This window comes from Triturus cristatus, chromosome 12, assembly GCF_964204655.1.
Source record: "Triturus cristatus chromosome 12, aTriCri1.1, whole genome shotgun sequence".
Lineage (NCBI taxonomy): Eukaryota > Metazoa > Chordata > Amphibia > Caudata > Salamandridae > Triturus > Triturus cristatus.
This window is the reverse complement of record NC_140595.1, coordinates 167,905,374-167,929,070: the sequence shown is the minus strand read 5'-3', so window position 1 is coordinate 167,929,070 and position 23,697 is coordinate 167,905,374. Positions and strand designations below refer to the sequence as shown.

The 23,697-nt window shown below is 41.2% G+C and overlaps 1 protein-coding gene across 1 annotated transcript in view; it reads left to right on the top strand.

Moving 5' to 3' along the window:
• VPS45 (vacuolar protein sorting 45 homolog) overlaps positions 1-23,697 on the top strand; it is a 205,384-nt gene that overhangs the window by 138,110 nt on the left and 43,577 nt on the right. The window lies entirely within an intron of this gene.

Sequence of the window (23,697 nt, the reverse complement as noted above, 5' to 3'; positions counted from 1 at the left end):
AACCTTGAAATAATGAAAGCTGAACTATGGTGAGGTGCAAGCTTGTTTTTTTTTAGTTAATTATAAAAAATATAACCCCCCACCCTAGGTCTATTCCTGGACTGAAGAGGAATCAATTCTACCATTCTTGGCCCAGGGGCATGACGTCCCCAGGCTCTACAGTCTCTTTAGTGTTTTCTTATAAGATATTAGCATAAATATTTTATTGTTATTTTACAGAGCACATTTCAGTAGCTTTTTCATTAGTTGTACTGTGTGTTTGTTATTTAATATGTTGTTTCCCTTACTGTTTCGGCATCATTGGTATTTAGCCTATCTTGCGTTAGCTGTTAGTGCCTGAAAAGGCTGGGTCACTAAGTGAAAACATTTTTCTGACCTATAATCGTCTGACTAGAATGTTGTGGGTATTCTGTGCCTTTCCACTGTCAGGGAGGAGCTGGAAGTCGACTGGCAACGCTGGGAGTGAGCACAAAAGAGACCTTTGAGGGTGAAACTCACACCTGCCAGAGTTGCCCTCAAAGTCTCTCCCTGCCCGCCTGTGTTAAGTCTTACTCATGGGAAACTGTGTCACCTCACAAAGGAAGTGGGAGTGGAGAGCTTCTGAAGAACATGAGAGGGTATTTCAGAGATGACTGCTCATCTGTAATATGCACTTGGGTGTCCACCCAGCCTCCTCCGTTGTGGTCTCATGAAAAATCCGCCCGTGCAAACTGTTTACAAAGATTTATGCATTCAAACTAGGTGTCGGGTCATCTTGTTTTTTCAAACAAAACAGCTAAATTGTTATTACTTTAAAAATAAAATACACCAAACGGCACTGTAAGATGAAGAGACAAATAAAACCGTTTTGCCACAAAACCTATAACTTATCTGGTCCCAAAAGTTGACTTGTTAATATCCACAGCGTCGAAACGTTCAGCTGGTCTAGGAACATACATTGGGAGCGATCTCTCTGAATAGGCAATAATAGGGTCACTACTAAGCCCAACAGACACAAGCATTGACAAAGCCGATAGCTACTGTTGTGTTATTGACGTGTGTGCAGGAGGGAGGCGCTTGTAGGATGAGGCTGGACCAGCCAAGACTTCAGGGCTGTTCAGCCGCTACCACCATCTACAGGTGGATCACCATACACACAACAGATTTTATATTTGAAGGTACAATTCGTAAATAATGCTATGTAGCCCTCCACTTAAAATGTGATTGATGCAAGTGAGCAGCAGTTGGGAAGGCATTAAGAATCCCTCACGCTTGCCATGATACAGCGCACTGACATACATACATACATACATACAGACATACATACATAGATACCTACGTACATCAACCATCTAAGGGGCAGAGTCCCCACTCTGAGATACTCAGCTCCCCAACAATATTATTTATCAATCTATTTTTTTATATTTTGTGAAACACCAATATGTTTTCTTTTAGCTACTTCAGAGCTCTTCAAGACCTTGTGGATAGAAAATGACAGTGGTTGGAGAGTTAGATAGAAAACCGGATCTGAGGAACACGAGCAAGAAGAGTTTCAATTCATGCACAGGCAGAGTGCTGGGGTGGCAGGCTTCCAGGGAGGCAGTCAGTTACGGTCTTGCTCTGCCCACAGTGTCTAAAGAGAAACACTACCTGCTGTGTCTTTACTTCCACGGTGCATGGTTTGCCTGCAGAGGAAGGTCATTAATACAATGGGAGGGATGCTGTTGGGGTTCTAGTCCGCTCTTCGTAATGCAATGGAAAGCCCATTACGATCTACTTTGGATTTTTGCAGGTTCTGGCCAGCCTGGCTCTGAGGTCCATGTAGCATCCTTGACTGGTCAGGTCCTCAGGGCGGCCTCCGTGGGGGTTCAGTCATCAGGACCATTAACGGATCTTCCTGGTCATGGAGCAGCTCGCCACCGCGGGCTGAGCAGGTCCACTCCCTCTACTTACAAGTCGTGCTGCAGATTGTCTCCAGTTCCTAAGCCTTGTTCTCAGCCATTCAGGGAGGGCAGTTGCAGCGGGGAACTCTTTCTAGTAAACATCTCTCAACCAGTTCAGTCTCTCCTTGTAGTGGGGATATGTACCAGAGTTTTCAACCTTCTACGATATCCAAAAGAAAGCCTTGATGTTGTTCCCCTTAAGAGTTACCTCCCTATAGGAAGTAACATTGCAGTAGAACGTGTGGCCCTGTTAACTTCAGTACCCACATCAAATACTTTCCAATTACTCTAACTCCGCAGAATATGCCGCATACTCCGGCAGCTACCCCTGGATTGTTAGCTAACATGCTTTCCTTACTGGGAGTTTTAAATACACACTTACAATGTCACAACTGAAACAACAATTCCTAGTATACAACGTGACATTTCCTAAAAAGTCTGGACTGGTTTAATGTAACACACATGAGACACCTTAACTGCCTGCAGTTTGCAGTCGAATTTCAAGTCTCCCTTGCCTGCCTTGCAATGTTGGCTGTCGTTGAAAGCACAACTACTTTGCAATTCAAAACAGTACGTAGTGTACACACAGAGTAGATCAAAAAGGTGAAGGGAGATGGATTGATAATCGGAACCTCTGGAACATTTCACGCCTTCATTTTGCTTTGGAGCACTAGCCATATGCAAATCGCTGTTGAGCGTGTTGGACAGAGCAATCCGAGGTGCAGGTACATCTTAAGGATTTTGGGGGCCCGGGGCCAAATGGAGTTTTGGGGCCACTGTTCGTAACAGCTTTGAAATTATGATCCAATTTCAGCTCTTTCATGCCCTTTTGCCCAGGGACACTCATTCAAATTCTAAATGTGTTTACGTCGAATATTCAGGGATAGTGACGTGTGTTTTTCATATTGTAACATAGCAGCAGCTCACTAATGTTACTGCACATAATCTCTGTAACACCCTCCCGTTTCTCATATGTGAGGTCCTGTTTTGAGCTTAGAGAATCTTTTATATGGATGTTGCATGAAAACAGTATTTGAAACAATCGCTATAATAATTATTAAAGGTCACCAGGGCAACACTCTGCAGAACAGAGCTGGCTCTATGGGGGGCTGAAAGGCCGGGGCCCTGTGCCAGAGCCCACTTTGCCCATGACTTAAAACGTCTCTGTCAAGGTGCCAGGCCCTGTGCCTTCTGAACACGCACACAAGCAACACGAGATAAACATTGGCTTTTGTTGGGTCCTGTCAGTAGATGTTGGGCTTGAGTCCCAAAGAGTCCTCAGGGACCCTCCTCTGAGCATACCAGTGCTATCCAGGGTCTCTCACTGGAAAAATGAAAAGCTTGTATGAGAATGCTTGAATCAATCCGAACCAAAACAAGTCTGACCTTATGTCACTGCTCCCTCTGTATTCCAGTACAAAAGAGTACTGCCCATAGGCCAATCAGCTTTGGCTGTACCCTGAAAGGCACAGTCCAGCCTGGTGGGCAACCTAACTCCATGTCGTAACTGACAAGGGCCAATTGCCAGGCCAAATCATTGCTGTGAGATGTGTTAGTCTAGTGAGTACTTTAAAAGCAAACCAAAAAAACTACAATGTAGAGAAAGCATTAAGTTGTTGTCACACACAAACCCTGGACTGGAAACTGTGTCTATGATGACATGGGTTGAGATGGCCACTTTAAATTCACATTCACTGTATTTCGATAATTAGGAAATCGCTCCTTTTACCTTCCTTGTTCCTTTGACTCTGGCTCAGCACCAAGTGTTATTTGACAATTCTGGAGCTAAGTGTACACAGATGCAGTGCCTTCTTTCAAACAAGTATTGACATGGCAAGTAAATCCGGCTTTGGCAAGCAAGCATTATCTTCTTATTTTTTGTGTGAAAATATATGCACTATGTGAAAACTCAAATATTTTTTTAAATTGTAAAAACCAAAGAAGCACCCAATGCACTTTGGCTCCAACACTAAAGTTCACTTCTTCTTAGGCAATTGTGTACATGTAATCATTCAAAATGCAGTCAGTCACCCTGAAGAGTTCCAGTGAAAGAAGAGGGCTGACCGAAAGCCCTTGAATATAAATATATTTGTATGTATTTTTATTGTGATTTGTTTTTCAAACATTAGGATTGCTAAACAGATAAAGCTGGGTCTAGGCCAGAGGTCGAAGAGTAGCCTTAGGGAGAATTTTCTTGCTTTAGTTCTCCAACATTCCAGTCAAGAGTATTTCTTATTGTTATATTATGTTAGGAAATTTTTTAAGCGCAAGAATACCAAAGGTGTCTTGGCGCTGGTATTTACAGCTTAACCTGCTGGGTACTAATACTTTTATTGTTCTTTACTTGGGTACGAAACCTGCAGCTGAACAATGACTGGAAAAATTCGAGATTTAAACTATATTGTTAAATGCTATTTTTTCACTCTGTATTAGAACCTTACACTAAACATGTTTCTTCAATGCAGTTCTCCTTTTTCTGTTTGTGTAGTTCATGTAATATTTGAGACAGCACGGTTTTGCGGGTTGTTAGGGAGCAGCTGATCAGAAATGATAATGCATTACATCGCGAAGTCTCCCATCATATCACAAATCGTGTTCTACCGCATATCAGAGTTTTAGTATCGATCGGCATTTAATATGACCACACTATATAGACTACCAACATAACTTCAAAGGAAGGAGATGTGGAGTTTCGAATGGTATATTTATTCCTCCCTTATGCTCACCTAGATGATAGTCGATGATGGTCAGAATTATCGACCAGGATATTGTGACATATAACTGAAAACAATTATCTGTGGACTTGGTACACATAAAGTGTAATGTAGTGCACGTGGGTACAGCAGAGTTACCTTCTGCACAAGTCGATCTGAGCATTCAGTTATCGTCTGAACGGAGTGGGGAGGATCTTGGCGAGAAGTAAATTAGCCAATGCTTATGTTTATTTTATTAAAAGAAAGCAATTTTCCAACTTCAGTAAATCATACTAACATGGCCTTGTGGTGCATGAAAATCACCTCATATACACATTACCGGAAATAAAAGAAGCCATCTACAACAATAAAAAACAAGCCCAATCCGCTACAGCCTCCTCAACCGTTACTGTCTTTCCATGTTACTATGAGTTTCCACAGTACCTGAGGGGTCCCTTCAAAGACATAGGCTGTGGTGTATGTGGAAATCACCGTAACATAACCATGAGTGGACAAAGATCAGTCTCATAGCGTAGCCTTGCATCTTATTTGCCAATGCTAATGGAAGCCAGGAGACAACAGAAAGGCTGCCATAAACTAGCTTGCCTCCCTTTGGACAAATTCTGGCTAATAATTCAACTGTGGCAGATTTTGATCCTTGCTCTCTAAATCAAAGGACGTTTGCTGTCCTGGGTCTGAAACGCAAAATCACCAAACCCATGCTTTTGATTTTTTTGGGAAAGAGGTTAAAAAAGATTTTAAACAAGTTTGCTTATTAAATAAATAAAGGTATGTGTTTGGCTTTAGCTAATTTCATACTTGACTAGGAACGTTTTAACTTATCACATTGTGGAGTTTCCCCTCACATTGCACCTTGCTGATTAGTCTTAGATTTGGTATGCCTCCTAAGGAGTTCTCACCTGAAAGATGGGAAAGTAAAATCAAGGCACCTGGAGTGCTCTCAAATTATATACATTGTATACTTCTGGACCAATGCATCGCTATTGATCCAAAACCCCAGAAGTATATTCTGGTGTTAGATGCCATAACGGGACACCTAGCTGCATCTAGCGTTCCCTTATAGTTTTGTTGCCACAGAGCATAGGACGGTTCGCTCTAAATCACTATATATACACCAAAGAGTAAAAACTTGTTCGTAACTAAGCAGAGTGATCTGCTGTTCGATCCGCGCTTGTTTCGTTGCTGTTCCAGCAGTCTCTTGTATGTAATGTATGCATGTGGTATTTATGGAGCACAACCAGAGCTGAAAGCCAGCAGAGTGTATACAGGGTTAAGGGTAATGATGCTGCCACCGTGAGTCTAGAGTGGTAGCAGGGTTCCAAGGGCGGAAGAGGTCTGTTGCTGCATCGTCGTGTAGTGTTCTAAAGTGGTGTGCCTTCAACTGTTTCCTAAAGTGGAGCAGGGTTTGGGTGGCCTTCATGGATATAGTAAATTTGAGGGTCTAATCTAAGCAGGCTTTTATCGTTGCGCCAAGTTTTGGCCTAATTGTTACTTGTTGTTCTTGGCAAGTAGCTTGAACTCTCCTTAGGTAGGGTTGGGCTTTATGTAGGGGCTGAGTCCAGGTCTGGAGGGAAGGAGACTTTTAAATATAGTTGTTTGTCATCAGCATATTTCGGAAATTTGTTGCTGTTATTGGTGGGTAGAATACCAAGGGGCACCGTGTAGCTATTATAGTTGACGGGGAACAAGATGAAATGTTGGGGGAGACTGAGCAGATGATACAGAACCTCTAGGACCCTGAGTTGCCCAAGTTAAGGAAATGTATCATTTGTAAAAGTAAGGGAAAAAAAATTGCAGAGCCTCTTTAACTTCTTTACTTCATAATCAGGCTTTTTGAGGGATTATGATACGTCATGGTGTTGTATTTGGTTTTTTTCTGCACCCCATAAACCTATCTTGGATAGAGGATTTTACCTCTTGTTTATCAGTTCAAAAAATTGCAATTATGAATGTATCATCATGTTTCTATCTGTGTGAGGGGCAATCTTTAGGACTAATAATTCTCAAACTTTCTGAAAGTCATCGCTCTGCAACATTAGGTAGATGCTCGGAATTGAGAGTGAACAGTAAGGTATTCATTATATTGTGCATCATTCTTTTCTTCTAAGACTGAATTGGCATTTTCCCAATTTTTTTTATTTTTTACACCATCCTTAATTTCCTTACTTGGGTGATTCTGTTCTCAGTTTGGTTTAGAAGTGTTTCCCAATGCCTCCCTTCCAGTACTTGTGTCTCCAAATGAACACCTTTACACAATCCCCTCTTTCAATCAACTGTCTATTTTTTTTATCCTTCTCTTATTTACTCTGATCTGCATTCTGAGCTGTTTATTGGCCACTTTTGATCAAATCATCAGCCAAACGTAACAAGCCTCAAACCTAATCGAACATTCTGTTGTCTTTCAGGATTTGGGCACTCCTATAGGGTAACCCCAAGTTTCTGTTTTCAACAGAGAGCAGTGGTTTAGGGGAGCCCTTAATTCCCTCCGAGAGCAGTGGAAGCTGCAGTTGTAATAAGTGCCTACACATCAGAAGATGGGTTAACGGGGAGCTCCGTGAGGAGCGGCTGTGCGCTCTGCCAGCTCATCTGACAGCAGCGGAGCGGAAGAAAAGCTGCACTTTGTCTTCTAACTTTAGCAACACTATAAAGCACATACTTCTCTTGCGATAAAATGCTATGCTGCCAAGAACTGAGGCTGTTCAGTGCCAGCATGGGCACGATGTCCTCCCACGAAAAGCTGACATCATTCTACACTTAAGAAAATTAATGCCAGAAAAAAATTAGAGCTTTGTACTCAGAAGTGTCTGAATAGCTATTGATGGTCATTTGAAGGCCACTTCGTCCTCGGGTTTTAACGTCATACAAGTAGATACGCATTTGTTATATTAATCTGTAACTGTGGTAAGCCTAATGGAAAGTGCTCCCACCTTTTCAGAATAGGATAATAAGGCTCATTGAGCTAAAGTGATTTGGCCAAATTTTAGCATCTTCTTAAAGTGGTTAAATAAGCATCAGAAGGTGGTCTCCTGGTTCCTCTGTCAACAACTCACCCACCACATCCCACCTCCTCCTCTGAGATCTATTGTAAGATTAACACATGTAGTTTGAGGCTACCAGCATGGATAGTTTTGTGGCATTCAACTGATTTGTGCAAAAAACATTAATCATTGTGATCTACCTTTTGTTGCATAGACAGTACCTTATCAGACTTGTGCAGTTTTACTTGGAGTACACACTCATCAGTGAACAGACCCAATCTATGCTGAGATCTTCACAGGGTTTCTGATGTTTTTTCCGATAGGAAATTGCCTTGTTCCAACCTTCCTGATGGGTTTGTGAATCGTTGCAAATAGCAACTGCGCACGCTTCAATATATAACTTTGTGGCTGGAGGTGAACACCTTATCCCCTTTGATATTCAATCACTTAAAACCCCTAGGCTTTGTGAACAGAGACCCGCAAAAATGTCAGGCCACATAGGCTATATCATGGTAGTTTCACAGCAAAAAGACCAATACGAATGTGGTTGGCAAGTACCCAGATATTATAATCTGGGCTCCCGATAAGAATTTGGAGTCAGATTGTTTTTCTCTGTATCTTTCTAAGTTGGTAGGAAAATGACTCTTTTCAGAGAGCAATAATGGAGTTCTGTTTAAAGCGTATGATGTATCCTGATTTAAAAAAGAAAATACCCAAGAGTTATTTTAGATTTAATTTCCTTTTTACAATTGTAAAGATCATATGATAACATTCGGTAGTGAATCAAGCTATCCAACTGTTTTCACTTGAATGCTGCATTCGAAATTGTATACGATTATTATTTTATAAGCAAGTAATACAATCTTTTTTTAATTCAATTTTTTGTTTAGTTTTTTTTGTAAGCCATGTTTATCCGCAGATATCAAATCACATGAGGGTAAGAATATAGGTATAATATACAAATACTCTTAAACCATACCACACACAATACCCCTAGTCACTTGACTACCTCAATGCGAACACCATAGTAGCTGATGTCGTAGGGTATTCACTTTCCTGTTAAGTGGTGCCTAAAAACTCTCTGTTAGACGTTTTTATATGACCTTCTTTTCCTACATACTTCTTAAAACCTGTTAAGTCTGGCCACCTGCACTTCTTCACCCACTTCTCCCTCATAATCGAAGATACTATTGGATTCACCCATTGAGTGAACTCTCTATGACCGCGAACTTCTCAAATTCTGTACCTTTGCCCTAGAAATGTGTTTCCTTCACCTTAATTTGTATTTATTATAATTTGTTAATGAATGAAGCTTTAGACCTGAAACATTTTTTGTATTATCATTATGGTGAAAAGTAGAGAGAACCCACAAAATGGTCAAGGCTGACAGATGATTGGTGGGGAAATGTAAAATACAATACATTGCCTTTATTATCATAGGAGATATAATTGCAATCCAGCGTGCGTTTTCAGAGCCCTGAAGCTAAGGTCCAGGGAGAGGTGGAGGGAGTTGCTAGGAAGGCTTAGCCAGGCAGGTCCTTCAGGCTAAGGAAGTGGCCCTGAATGTTATATGTAAGTTAGGGAATACCCAATGGTTGCTACGGAGGACCTGCCGGTGGAGAAGTAATATAACTTTGAACCTGATTTGGGTCCAAATATGGAGCTGGATGCATTGATGGCTGAATGAGACCAGGTTGTATGAATATATGTAGCCCAATTCCAATTGAAAATACAGAGCCTCTACTTGTGCTGTGAGCGATCTGTCTGGACTGGCCCTGATCTTATTTCTTGCTCTTCATATCAGGGAGCAACAATAATATGTTATCATCTTGTGGAAAGTGCTGACGGTGTCACCAATTTGAACAGTAGACCAGGGCAGATAGAAGGGAACAGAGGTGCAGGCTCCTACATTTATGTGACTTTCTATTTCTTAATTGGAAGTTTAAATAATAGGTGCTTAAATATATACGCGTCAGGTTCGAGGTTCTGAAATAAATATCTTATGGCCTCACATCGCTGGGTTCGCGTCTCTGTTCACCAGTGCTCGGAGGTGCAGAGAATCAGGATTTGTTTACATTGTTACGGAAGCCGGTTTTCTTCCGTGAGCGAGCCCACTCCCTATGAAGTTGGCTGCCGTCTGGAAACCGAAGTTTTTGTGCACAGTTCGAGAAAGCAATCTCACCAGCCTGAAGGAAAGCAGACACCGCAGTCAGCGAAGAGCAGGACCAATGGTCGGAAGCGGTCCGAGGCGGTGAGTGCAACGGTGATAGTGTACTGGCGGGGAGGAGAAGGAGGCATAGCTGTGGTTACGGAAATAGTAATACACAGCGGTTATTACTGTTATACACAAATAGAACCTCGACATGTCAGCAGAAACCGTTCGTGAAAGGGAAGCGGCGGCAGAAGAGTTATTCAGCAGCTCACTTAAGACGAACACCATAAACCTTACATCTGCAGACAGCAATACAGCAAAAGAAGGGGATATGAAGGCCCTGTTAAAGAAATTGAAAAAATGCATGAAAGAAGAAATTACAAAGTGGTGGGAACAAAAATCTTTGTCTAAATATGTGGAGACAGGAAGAGTCCCAAGAGGTCTAAGGATTTTATTGGCACCAAGCTACGAAAGCCCTAACCCAAACATGCTAAGGGAGTGGGGCGAGAGCAATCTACAGGCATCAACGAATTTGGTGAAAATATTGGTGAGGTACGCAGACATTGACAGAGAAGCTCTTATGCGAGAAATTGAACAAATTAATGAGAGCTTAAGCAAAATAGAACCTAACGAGTTTATTTCCAAAACACGGGCAGAAATAAAGGAGCGGCTACAAAAACAGGAAGATAAGATTAAGGCTCGCAAAGCTTTCAAGTTCGCCAGGGATAAAGCGGATTATGAACAAGGCCGCATTTATACTTTTTTTTTTTTTTTTTTTTTTTTTTTTTTTGAAACCGTTTATTGCAGTTTATAGAAGTTACAGGTATGGGCCTACAACCACACGGCCGGCCGCTAGAGCATCAAAAGCATATTACATACATACAGCAAAAAACTTTCTCAGCGGTACACAGTAGGAAGACAGGAGTGATCAATGGTGCAGGCCTCACAGCTCCATGCCCACAGTACGGTTCCATTTTCTTAAAGCAAAACAACGTGAACAAACCACAACCGCAAGGCAACCCTCAATCCAAAGTGACAACACGTGCTCCATAAGTGGGGGATCCAAACCAGCAGCAAAATTCTGAAGAGGGGGACGGGAGTAGATCAGGGACTGGGGGACCGCGCGCCCGCGGCCAAGGGAGGGGCGCCATCTAGGGAGACGGAGCCGGCGAGGCCGCCGCGCATTTATACTTTTGCTTGAAAATACGAAACAGCTAAGCGAAATAAGATCAGCAATAAAGGAAATAAACCACAAGAACAAGGCTCCAGCACTAATTCCAATTTTGAAATAAATGAACCAACAGTCATATCAGATATAGATTCACTAACTAGTGAGGAATCATCTGATAGAGGAAGCAGTGTGGAAGATCAAGCACACAATAGGGTGCTAGATCTGGGAGAGGAGGTGGATTTTTTAGCATTGGATCGGCGCCAGACGTTACGACCGAGGCAACCAACGAGGAGTGAAGAAGGAAAAAAAAAAAAAAAACATAAGAAGGAGGGAAAGGCGGAAAAACTACAAAAAAAACACAAAAACGCCGAAAAAAACGTACTGGCGCAGAAAATAAATATGAATGACAACACCATCATTAATCTGTCCACCATAACTCTCACGGAAGCTGAAAACCAATTACTAGCGTTAGGACTCTCATTCTGTCCTGCCAGTGACTTCAACTACACTCGCACTAGAGTCGACATATTTTGCTTTATCCGTAAGCTTCAACTTAAAAAGTTCTATGCTATAAAGGAAGGTTTGAAGAATACACAAACAGATGAAAATACCAACAAAGCCGAAACGGAGCTACAAGCCAAGGATGTTCCGGCTCTTTTAACCTTGCATCATCTGTTTGAGGACAGGCCCAATGTAGTATAGGAGGACATTGAAACTACTACTACACAGGAAAGTTTGACTGCATTTGAGATCAAACAAATCGGAGCAGGCATTAGTCCTTTCAAACCCAAATCACGGTTTATTCCCATGATGCCCAAAGATGCCATTGACATTTTCCACAAGGTCATAATAGAGGATATCAAAAAATTCCATTAGCAAACTAAACACAAAAAACTCCATAGGAGCAATCATGAATTGCGGTACTCCCAACTTATGAAGAAACTTGGGATGAATCATGAAATCATCATTACCAAATCAGACAAAGGGGGCAATATTGTCATCTGGCCTCAAAAAGACTACAAAGTTGAAGCTCGCAGACATCTTGATGACCAGTCATGCTATGAAAAAGTAGATTTTAAAAAATACAATATAGCCAAGAACAATCTAAAAACTAAGCTGCTACAATGGAAAAGAGATGGGTGTATATCATCTGAGGAATATACATTTTTACATGTTGAGCATCCAATATTACCAAGGCTATATTTGATTCCAAAAGTTCACAAATTAACTACCCCGGTGCCAGGAAGACCAATCATAGCAGCTATTGGCAGCATGGGAGAACATATCACACAGTATGTGGACTTTTTTCTACAGGGTCTGGTCAAAGAACTTCCTACTTTTATAAAAGACACCGGAGATCTATTGAACAAACTAACTGACATACAATGGGCAGATGATTTGTTGCTTATAACGTTAGATATAGAATCTCTATATACTAGCATCGAACATGAAACGGGTCTAAATGCCCTAGCACATTTTTTAGGCACTAGACCGTTGGAAATGTATACTCATAATAAGATGCTATTAGATATAGTAACCTGGTGCCTTTTTAACAATTTTTTCATGTTTGGTAATGAAGTCTTTTTACAAAAGAGAGGTGTGGCGATGGGGGCCTTCTTTTCCCCCAGCTATGCATGTTTACATGTTGGCCGGTGGGAGGAGCAGGTCCTCAAACACACCTTTCAGGATGAGTACCGCAACCACGTAGTTCAATGGTGGCGGTATATTGATGATGTTCTTATTGTCTGGAGGGGTGATGAGAAAAGTGCCAATGATTTCATTGACAAAATTAACATCAACTCTATCAATCTTAAGTTCACCTCACAAATAAGTAAACATCAAGTGGATTTCTTAGATGTTAAAATCTACGTTAAGAACGGCCATATAGCTACCTCTCTCCATAGAAAGGTTACAGTGGGAAATACCATCTTACATGCCAGCAGTGCGCATCCTCTATCAAGAGTATACCTCTTGGAGAACTAACTCATCTCAAACGTATTTGCAGTACAGAAGAGGACTTTGAAGTCTGCAAACAAGAGGCTCTAGAAAGATTTAAGAACAGGGGTTATAATAAATCAACACTGACTGAGTCTGTATTAAAAGTAGATACTAAATCGAGGGAAACACTCCTTTCTACTAATGACCATTTGGAGCAAAATAACACCATTAACAATACACCTAGACTCATCACTGCCTACAATAGACAGGAAAGGAAAATTAGATCGATCATCAAACGTAAATTGGCCCATCATTATGACGGATGGAGTTCTGGCTCCGATCCTACCGTCTCAACCCACGATTGTTAAGACTTTCCCCGAACTTGCTACAACAAGACAATGGTTACAACCTAAGCAGGGGTTCAGTAAATGTTCCTCCTGTAGAGCTTGCAGGTTCGGAGTCAACACTGCCTCATATTCTACTCCTTTTAGTCCTGATTTGGTTAAAATTCGAGGCAGTTTTAATTGCAAAACCGAATTTGCTGTGTATGTTCTGACGTGCACCTGTGGCCTTAGGTATGTGGGTAATGCCAAGCTGCAGGTGCACGTCAGAATACTACAGCATTTGCGAGCCATTGTGAATAACGACTCCACGTATCCTGTGGCTAGACATTTTAAAGCTATTCACAATAATGATCTGAGTTGTTTAAAATATTTTGTCGTGGCAGCCGTTCCCAAACCCCGCCGAGGAGGGAACAGAGAAAAGAATTTGAGACAACTGGAATCCAAAATGATTTTAGAGCTGGACAGTAAAACACCGAATGGCCTCAATAATACAGATGAGATGTATCATTTTCTATAAAAAATGTTTCAGGCAGAGTTTTCCCATTACATGTAAGGCTCATGGAAGGTTCCGGAGTGACTACTGTTCTAGAAACGCCTGTAGTTTTTTTAAAGGCTTTTAGCCCTGTTTTTAACTTTGTTGAATAGGGTTTTAAACTTTTTTTACTCAGGTGTTTTTAGCCGTAACACATTTTATTATATAGCTTGTAGCACCAGCACTTTATGGGGATCCATTAAGGATCGGAGGATTTGCACTTAAAAATACTCAGGTATGATACGTTGCGAGGTTTGCACATTGTAGTCATGGAATTATTTCCATTTATTTACAGCATTCAAGCTGAAATTAGAAGACAACTTAGGTTCTTATAGGACTACCTTGAAATAACTCTTATGCCTTCATATTATTTGCAGTATTTGCACATGTTTTCATTTTATAAGCCTATGCAGGAACATCATGTTGCCATCCAAGTTAAATATGTAGCACATGATGTATATTTGCACAATGGTAAAATTTTCTATAATGACATTGCAAGCATCAAATGTGATTTATGCATAAGGGATTTGCACACATTTTATTCTATTTATATGAATATTTATATGCTTTTAGAACAAATTCAATATTTATGTATATATTTATTTGTTGGTTAGTTCTAAATAGATACTGCAATAAGAGAATATCGCATTAGTTGCATTTAAGCAGCAATGATTTTGATTTTTGACGAACTGGCAATAATTTATAAAGCTATGTTGTTTTCACTGTTTGGAAAACAGACTCATGACAGCCTGAGCAACAGCCAATAGAAGTATTTTTTCTATGTGGTTATATCACATGGTGTTGGCACTTGAATACTGATTTGCATTTAAAAACGATGACTTACATGTTTCAAAATGACTTGTGAGCAAGGGCACTTGTTGCCCGAAACGCGTCAGGTTTGAGGTTCTGAAATAAATATCTTTTGGCCTCACATCGCTGGGTTCGCGTCTCTGTTCGCCAGTGCTCGGAGGTGCAGAGAATCAGGATATATATATATATAAGTATGTATATATGTATATATTACCTACTGGCGGTCGCCAGTAGGTAGTTATAGTTAGGACCACGTTTCCATAGGAAATCCGCAACATTCTATTTTGAATAACTTTGGCGCCGGTCGACGAATCCTCGCAAATTTTTCAAAATAGGTGGGGCGCTACGCTACGCTCCTACCCTGAAAGTCTCGGGGGGATTCGTCAAGCGGGGGCTGAGATAAAAGGGGGGTCCCAAAACGCGTTTTTCCCATGCATTTTTCCAAAGGACCTTTAGACAGGGCTACAGCCCGAACGGCTGAACAGAATTACTAGAAATTTGGCAGAGAGGTAGTCCTCAGGTCAAGGAAGTGCCTTTTGTAGGTTTGGTGTAAATCTGTTCAGTAGATTCTGAGAAAATAGCCTTTAAATCAATATATATATCTGAGCCAGCTTACGGTGCGCTTACGGTACGCTTACCGTACGCGTACGGTGGCGTGCGCGAGCGCGATTCTGATTGGCTCTTAGATCTTAGTAAACATTCGAATCGGCCGAAACCAGGAAGCGGCGGCCGCCATTTTCTCTCTCGCACTGAGAGTGATGTTGAAATATAAAGCACAAAAACATGTAAAGGGGCTGTTTAGACAGCTCCCACACACATAGCCATGTTGAGGGAGTCCCCAAAGATCCCCCAAGGCCAAAAACCGAATTTTTATTTTGTCGCTAATTTCGCCGATTACGCTTACCGTACGCGTACGGTAAAAAATTATAAAAAAAACAAAATTATCCACACTCTCCCCACCCCGTGTGCAATTGGCGGCCGAAGGCCACCAATTGTGCATGGCTTATTAAACATGAGATAAACTATAATATTTAAAAAAAAAATAATAAAAAAAAAATTATCCACACTCTCTCCACCCCGTGTGCAAATGGTGCCCGAAGGGCACCATTTGTGCATGGCTTATAAAAATTACGAAAAATTTAAATATTACCTTTCAAAATGAAGTGCATCATATGTCCTCCATGTGCGCACGGTGCGCGAAGCGCATCGTGCGTACATGGCCCATCTAGCGTAACGTGGGCACGTGGTGCGCGTAGCGCACCGCGTGCCCACCGTGCGTGCACGGCACTAACTGCGTAAAGTGGGCGCGCGGTGCGCGAAGCGCACCGCGTGCTTACTGTGCGCGCACGGTGCGCGAAGCGCACCGTGCGCACACGGAACGAACTGCGTTAAGTGGGCGCGCACGCCACGAATGGCGTAAAGTAACTTAGCATTTAAAAAACCGTACAAATTCACTGAAAAAACCATAGGTTTCACACACGTTATAGTTAGGAATTAGCATTTAAAAAACCTTGCAAATTCACTGAAAAAAACATAGGTTTCACACATGTTATAGTTAGCGGAAATTTGACTGATAAAAAACCAATGAAATTCCCCCGTTATAGTTAGTGCAGGCAACTATAACTCACGCGACCGCAATCTTCTGCTGATGACATATGTGTCTTTATGAAAAAAAAATATTTGTAATATATGTATAGCTAAAAATGTATGGAAGAAGACATGGGCAAATAAGTGTCTAAATACAGTATTAGCATCAGCAGAGGATTGCGGTCGCGTGAGTTATAGTTGCCTGCACTAACTATAACGGGGGAATTTCATTGGTTTTTTATCAGTAAAATTTCCGCTAACTATAACGTGTGAAACCTATGGTTTTTTCAGTGAATATATATATATATATATATATATATAATTTTTTTTTTTAGAAAGGCTTGTATGCCGAAACGCGTCTGTCGATTGGGGGGGGGGGGGGCTACTATGGGATCTGCCCATTAAAGAATTGCTGACAACATTAACCCGCGAGCGCGTCCGTTCTTAGTTTGATATTGCACTATAGTGGAATAATATATATATGTATATATTTCTCCTCTACTGGCAGTCGCCAGTAGCTAGTTATAGTTAGGACCTATTATCCATAGGAAATCCGCAACATTCTATTTGGAATAACTTTGGCGCCGGTTGACGAATCTTCGCGAAATTTTCAAAACTGGTGGGATGCTCCGATCCGCTCCTATCCTGAAAGTCTCGGGCTCATTTGTCGAGCGGGGGCCGAGAAAAAAGCGGGGTCCCAAAATGTGTTTTCCCCATGCAATTTTCCATAGGAACCGTTAATCGCAGCTGCAGCCCGAACTGCTAAACGGAATTACACTAAATTTGGCAAAGAGGTAGCCCTTGGTTCACACTCGTGCCTTTTGGTTAAATGGTGCAAATCCGTTCAGTAGTTGCTGAGAAAATCAAAAGTAAAATCATAGATATACCTGGGCGGAGCCTAACCACACATCTCATCGTGAGATCTGATTGGCTGTCGGCACTTTATCTAAGAAGTGTTGGCAGCCATCTTGGGACCAATATACATGATAGCACCTCATTAAAAAGCATTGCAGTTAATAGAAGGTTTTAAGACTTTAGTTACATTATAAATCATTTGTTGATGATACCATACTCATTTTAGGAATTGTGGTGTGTTCTAAGGTGATTTTACCATGTGAAAAAGCCTTCTGCTGGGATATCATGAAACATGTTTGAGAGAAAACAATTTTCTCATGCTTTTCCCACAGAGGTTTGGAAGGTGATCTATAAGCTAAACTGAGAGCATATTTTCTGTAAATTCACATTATCTTTCTCAGTCATGTGAGAATGAAGTCTGACATTCTCAGTAAAACATGTACATCCAACAAGGGCAGAGACTGTCAGTTGATTCCTTTGTGTTCTACTGCAGCTTCCCAGAGTGTTCTAAAGAACAACTAGAGCGCTAACAGTCCTACTTATGACAGACGTATGGCACACCTGAAGCCATCTTGATTGGAATACAGTGGTAACTCTTAAAACATTTAATTTAAAAAGGAACAACATGAGGGGGTTCATTTTGCCATAGAAAGTATGATTAGTGCTGCAGAAAGAAAAATTAGGGCACATTTTGAGTGCCTTCTCAAATCCTCTTCTATTTCATTAAAAAATTCTGACATGCAGACTGAAACATGCACTTTCAATACCAGCAGCATACTTCCCTGGTGAGCAGTTGCTTTACTACAGTGATCTAATGAGCAACTAGAGTGCTAACATTCTAAATTTATGGCAAATGTGTGACACATCTGAATGCCTTCTTGATGGAATCAAAGTAAACAATTGAAAGTATTTCCTACTCAGGAGACTGTAGTAAATGAGGAAATTAGGAAACTTCATGACAAATATGTCTCCCAAGATGGCCACCAGAGACAAAAGAGCCCAAATGTAGCACAAATATCACCCAGATGTAGCCCAATGACAGAATGTCCCAGAGTGTTCTAAAGAACAACTAGAGCGCTAACAGTCTTACTTATGACAAAAGTATGGCACACCTGAAGCCATCTTGATTGGAATAAAGTGGTAACACTTAAAACATTTAATTTGCAAAGGAACAAAATGAGGGGTTCATTTTGCCTTAGAAATTATGATTAGTGCTGCAGAAAGAAAAATTAGGGCACATTTTGACTTCTCAAATCCTCTTCTATTTCATTAAACAATTCTGACATGCAGACTGAAACATGCACTTTGAATACCAGCAGCAGACTTCCCTGGTGAGCAGTAGCTTTACTACAGTGATCTAATGAGCAATTAGAGTGCTAACATTCAGAATTTATGGCAAATGTGGGACACATCTGAATGCCTTCTTGATGGAACCAAAGTAAACAAGCATTGAAAATGCAATAGGTCTCGCCCTCGTTTAAGTTTAAGCAATTCTGTTTGTAATTAGGTGGCTTTTTAGCTTTGCTTTTTTTTAGTGTTTTTCAAACTTTCATGTACATAACATGCATATGTATGCATATATGTATATGTATGCAACCATTTATATTTGTATTTATATAGATATGCAGATTATATATATGTTTATATATGTATGTATATATAAATACACATACATATATAAATGCATATGCATATATATGCATATATGTATATGTGCATATGTGTGTGTATAGAGAGATGTAGAGGTGTAGAGGTAGAGGTGTAGAGGTGTAGAGGTAGAGGTGTAGAGGTAGAGAGTAGAAGATGAGTAATAGAGAGTAGTAGAGTGAGTAGTAGAGAGTGAGTAGAGAGTGAGTAGTAGAGAGTGAGTAGTAGAGAGAGAGTAGTAGGGAGTAGTAGAGAGCGAGTAGTAGAGAGTAGTAGAGAGCAGTAGAGAGTGAGTAGTAGAGAGAGAGTAGTAGAGAGTGAGTGGTAGAGAGTAGTAGAGAATAGTAGAGTGAGTAGTAGAGAGTGAGTAGTAGAGAGTAGTAGAGAGTGAGTAGTAGAGAGTGAGTAGTTTAATTTAAAAGGAACACAATGAGGGGGTTCATTTTGCCATAGAAATTATGATTAGTGCTGAAAAAAGAAAAATTAGGGCACATTTTGAGTGACTTCTCAAATCCTCTTCTATTTCAATAAAAAAATTCTGACATGCAGACTGAAACATGCATTTTCAATACCAGCAGCAGACTTCCCTGGTGAGCAGTAGCTTTACTACAGTGATCTAATAAGCAACTAGAGTGCTAACATTCCGATTTTATGGCAAATGTGTGACATATCTGAATGCCTTCTTGATGGAATCAACGTAAAAGACTGAAGGTATTTCCTACTAAGGAGACTGTAGTAAATGAGGAAATTAGGAAACTTCATAACAAATAAGTCTCCCAAGATGGGCACCAGAGACAAAAGAGCCCAAATGTAGCACAAATATCACCCAGATGTAGCCCAAGTAAAGCCAAATGACAGAATGTCCCAGAGTGTTCTAAAGAACAACAAGAGCGCTAACAGTCTTACTTATGACAAAAGTATGGCACACCTGAAGCCATCTTGATTGGAATAAAGTGGTAACACTTAAAACATTTAATTTGCAAAGGAACAAAATGAGGGGTTCATTTTGCCATAGAAATTATGATTAGTGCTGCAGAAAGAAAAATTAGGGCACATTTTGACTTCTCAAATCCTCTTCTATTTCATTAAAAAATTCTGACATGCAGACTGAAACATGCACTTTGAATACCAGCAGCAGACTTCCCTGGTGAGCAGTAGCTTTACTACAGTGATCTAATGAGGAACAAGAGTGCTAACGTTCAGAATGTTTGGCAAATGTGTGACACATCTGAATGCCTTCTTGATGGAACCAAAGTAAACAAGCATTGAAAATGCAATAGGCCTCACCCTCGTTAAAGTTAAAGCAATTCTGTTTGTAATTAGGTGGCTTTTTAGCTTTGCTTGTATTAGTGTTTTTCAAACTTTCATGTACATAACATGCATATGTATGCATATATGTATATGTATGCATGCATTTATATTTGTATTTATATAGATATACAGGTTATTTATATGTTTATATATGTATCTATGTATGTATATATATATATATATATATATATATATATATATACACATATATAAAAATGCATATATATGTGCATATGTGTGCATTTATAGAGAGGAAGAGAGTGGTAGAGAGGTAGAGGTGTAGAGAGGTAGAGTAGTAGAGAGAGGTAGAGAGGTGAGAGTGAGTAGTAGAGAGTAGTAGAGAGAGTAGCAGAGAGTGTAGTAGAGAGTGAGTAGTAGAGAGTAGTAGAGAGAGAGGAGTACAGTGAGTAGTAGAGAGTGAGTAGCAGAGCGAGAGTAGTAGAGAGTAGTTGAGAGCGAGTAGTAGAGAGTGAGTAGTGGAGAGCGAGTAGTAGAGAGTGAGTAGTAGAGAGTGAGTAGTAGATAGTAGAGAGAGAGTAGTAGAGAATAGAGAGTGGTAGAGAGTGAGTAGTAGAGTAGTAGAGAGTGAGCGGTAGAGAGTAGTAGAGTGAGTAGTAGAGAGAGAGTAGTAGAGAGTGAGTAGTAGAGAGTAGTGGAGAGTGAGTAGTGGAGAGTGAGTAGTGGAGAGTGAGTAGTGGAGAGTGAGTAGTGGAGAGAGAGTAGTAGAGAGTGAGTAGTAGAGAGTGAGTAGTAGAGAGTGAGTAGTAGAGAGTAGTAGCAAGTGAATAGTAGAGAGTAGTAGAGAGTGAATAGTAGAGAGTAGTAGAGAGTGAGTAGTAGAGAGTAGTAGAGAGTGAGTAGTAGAGAGTGGTAGTAATTAGGTGGCTTTTTAGCTTTGCTTGTATTAGTGTATTTCAAACTTTCGTGTACATAACATGCATATGGATGCATATATGTATATTTATGCATGTATTTATATAGATATGCAGATTATATATATGTTTATGTATGTATGTATAGATATATATATATACACATACATATATATAAATGCATATGCATATATATATGCATATATATGTGCGTATGTGTGCATTTAGAGAGAGGTAGAAGGGTAGAGAGTAGTAGAGAGAGAGGTAGGGAGGTGAGAGTGAGTAGTAGATAGTAGTAGAGAGAGTAGCAGAGAGTGAGTAGTAGAGAGTAGTAGAGAGTGAGTAGCAGAGAGAGTAGTAGATAGTGAGTAGTAGAGTGAGTAGTAGAGAGTTGAGAGCGAGTAGTAGAGTGAGTAGTAGAGAGTTGAGAGCGAGTAGTGGAGAGTGAGTAGTAGAGAGTAGTAGAGAGCAAGTAGTAGAGAGTGAGTATTAGAGAGTAGTAGAGTGAGTAGTAGAGAGTGAGTAGTAGAGTAGTAGAGAGCGAGCGGTAGAGAGAAGTAGAGAGTAGTAGAGTGAGTAGTAGAGAGAATAGTAGAGAGAAGTAGAGTAGTAGAGAGTGAGTAGTAGAGAGTGAGTAGTAGAGAGTGAGTAGTAGAGAGTAGCAGAGTGAGTAGTAGAGAGTGAGTGGTAGAGAGTAGTAGAGAGTGAGTGGTAGAGAGTGAGTAGTAGAGTAGTAGAGAGTAGTCAGTGTCAGTGTCAGTCAGTGTCAGTCAGTGTCAGCTAGAGCAGCTCTGCTGACCTGGTTCTCTGGCTCTAAAGCAGCTCTGCTGACCTGGTTCTCTCCCTCTAAAGCAGCTCTGCTGACCTAGTTCTCTGGCTCTAGAACTGCTCTGCTGACCTAGTTCTTAGGCTACAGAGCAACTCTGCTGGCCTGGTTCTCTGGCTCTACAACAGCTCTGCTGACCTGGTTCTCTGGCTCTAAAGCAGCTCTGCTGACCCGGTTCTATGGCTCTAAAGCAGCTCTGCTGACATGGTTCTCTGGCTCTAGAGCAGCTCTGCTGACCTGGTTCTTCGGCTCTAGAGCAGCTCTGCTGACCTGGTTCTCTGGCTCTAAAGCAGCTCTGCTGACCTGATTCTATGGCTCTAAAGCAGCTCTGCTGACTTGGTTCTCTGGCTCTAGAGCAGCTCTGCTGACCTGGTTCGTAGGCTCTAGAGCAGCTCTGCTGACCTGGTTCTCTGGCTCTAAAGCAGCTCTGCTGACCCGGTTCTAAGGCTCTAAAGCAGTTCTGCTGACCTGGTTCTCTGGCTGTAGAGCAACTCTGCTGACCTGGTCCCTTGGCTCTAAAGCAGCTCTGCTGACCTGGTTCTCTCCCTCTAAGGCAGCTCTGCTGACCTGGTTCTCTCGCTCTAAAGCAGCTCTACTGACCTGGTTTCTCTGGCTCTACAGCAGCTTTGCTGACCTGGTTCTCTAGCTCTAGAGCAGCTCTGCTGACCTGGTTCTTAGGCTCTAGAGCAGCTCTGCTGACTTGGTTCTCTGGCTCTAAAGCAGCTCTGCTGACCTGGTTCTCTGGCTGTAGATCAGCTCTGCTGACCTGGTTCTCTGGCTCTAAAGCAGCTCTGCTGACCTGATTCTATCCCTCTAAATCAGCTCTGCTGACCTGGTTCTCTGCCTCTAGAGCAACTCTGCTGACCTGGTTCTATGGCTCTAAAGCAGCTCTGCTGACCTAGTTCTCTGGCTCTAGAGCAGCTCTGCTGACCTGGTTCTCTGGCTCTAAAGCAGCTCTGCTGACCTGGTTCGCTCCCTCTAAAGCAGCTCTGTTGACCTGGTTCTCTGGCTCTAGAGCAGCTCTGCTGACCTGGGTCTCTGGTTCTAGAGCAGCTCTGCTGACCTGCTTCTTAGGCTCTAGAGCAGTTCTCCTGACCTGGTTCTCTGGCTCTACAACGGCTCTGCTGACCTGGTTTCTCTGGCTCTACAGCAGCTCTGCTGACCTGGTTCTCTGCGCTCATGATGCACGCACCCGACATCGCGAAAATATATTTAAAAATAATGTTTTAGTAGTAGAGAGTAGTAGAGAGTGAGTAGTAGAGTAGTAGAGAGTGAGCGGTAGAGAGTAGTAGAGTGAGTAGTAGAGAGAGAGTAGTAGAGAGTAGTAGAGAGTGAGTAGTAGGGAGTAGTAGAGAGTGAGTAGTAGAGAGTAGTGGAGAGTGAGTAGTGGAGAGTGAGTAGTGGAGAGAGAGTAGTGGAGAGAGAGTAGTAGAGAGTGAGTAGTAGAGAGTGAGTAGTAGAGAGTAGTAGCAAGTGAATAGTAGAGAGTAGTAGAGAGTGAGTAGTAGAGAGTAGTAGAGAGTGAGTAGTAGAGAGTGGTAGTAATTAGGTGGCTTTTTAGCTTTGCTTGTATTAGTGTATTTCAAACTTTCGTGTACATAACATGCATATGGATGCATATATGTATATTTATGCATGTATTTATATTTGTATTTATATAGATATGCAGATTATATATATGTTTATATATGTATGTATATATATATATATGCACATACATATATAAATGCATATGCATATATATGCATATATATATGTGCGTATGTGTGCATTTAGAGAGAGGTAGAGGGGTAGAGAGTAGTAGAGAGAGAGGTAGGGAGGTGAGAGTGAGTAGTAGAGAGTAGTAGAGAGAGTAGCAGAGAGTGAGTAGTAGAGAGTAGTAGAGAGTGAGTAGCAGAGAGAGTAGTAGATAGTGAGTAGTAGATAGTGAGTAGTAGAGAGTTGAGAGCGAGTAGTGGAAAGTGAGTAGTAGAGAGTAGTAGAGAGCGAGTAGTCGAGACGAGTAGTAGAGAGTGAGTATTAGAGAGTAGTAGAGTGA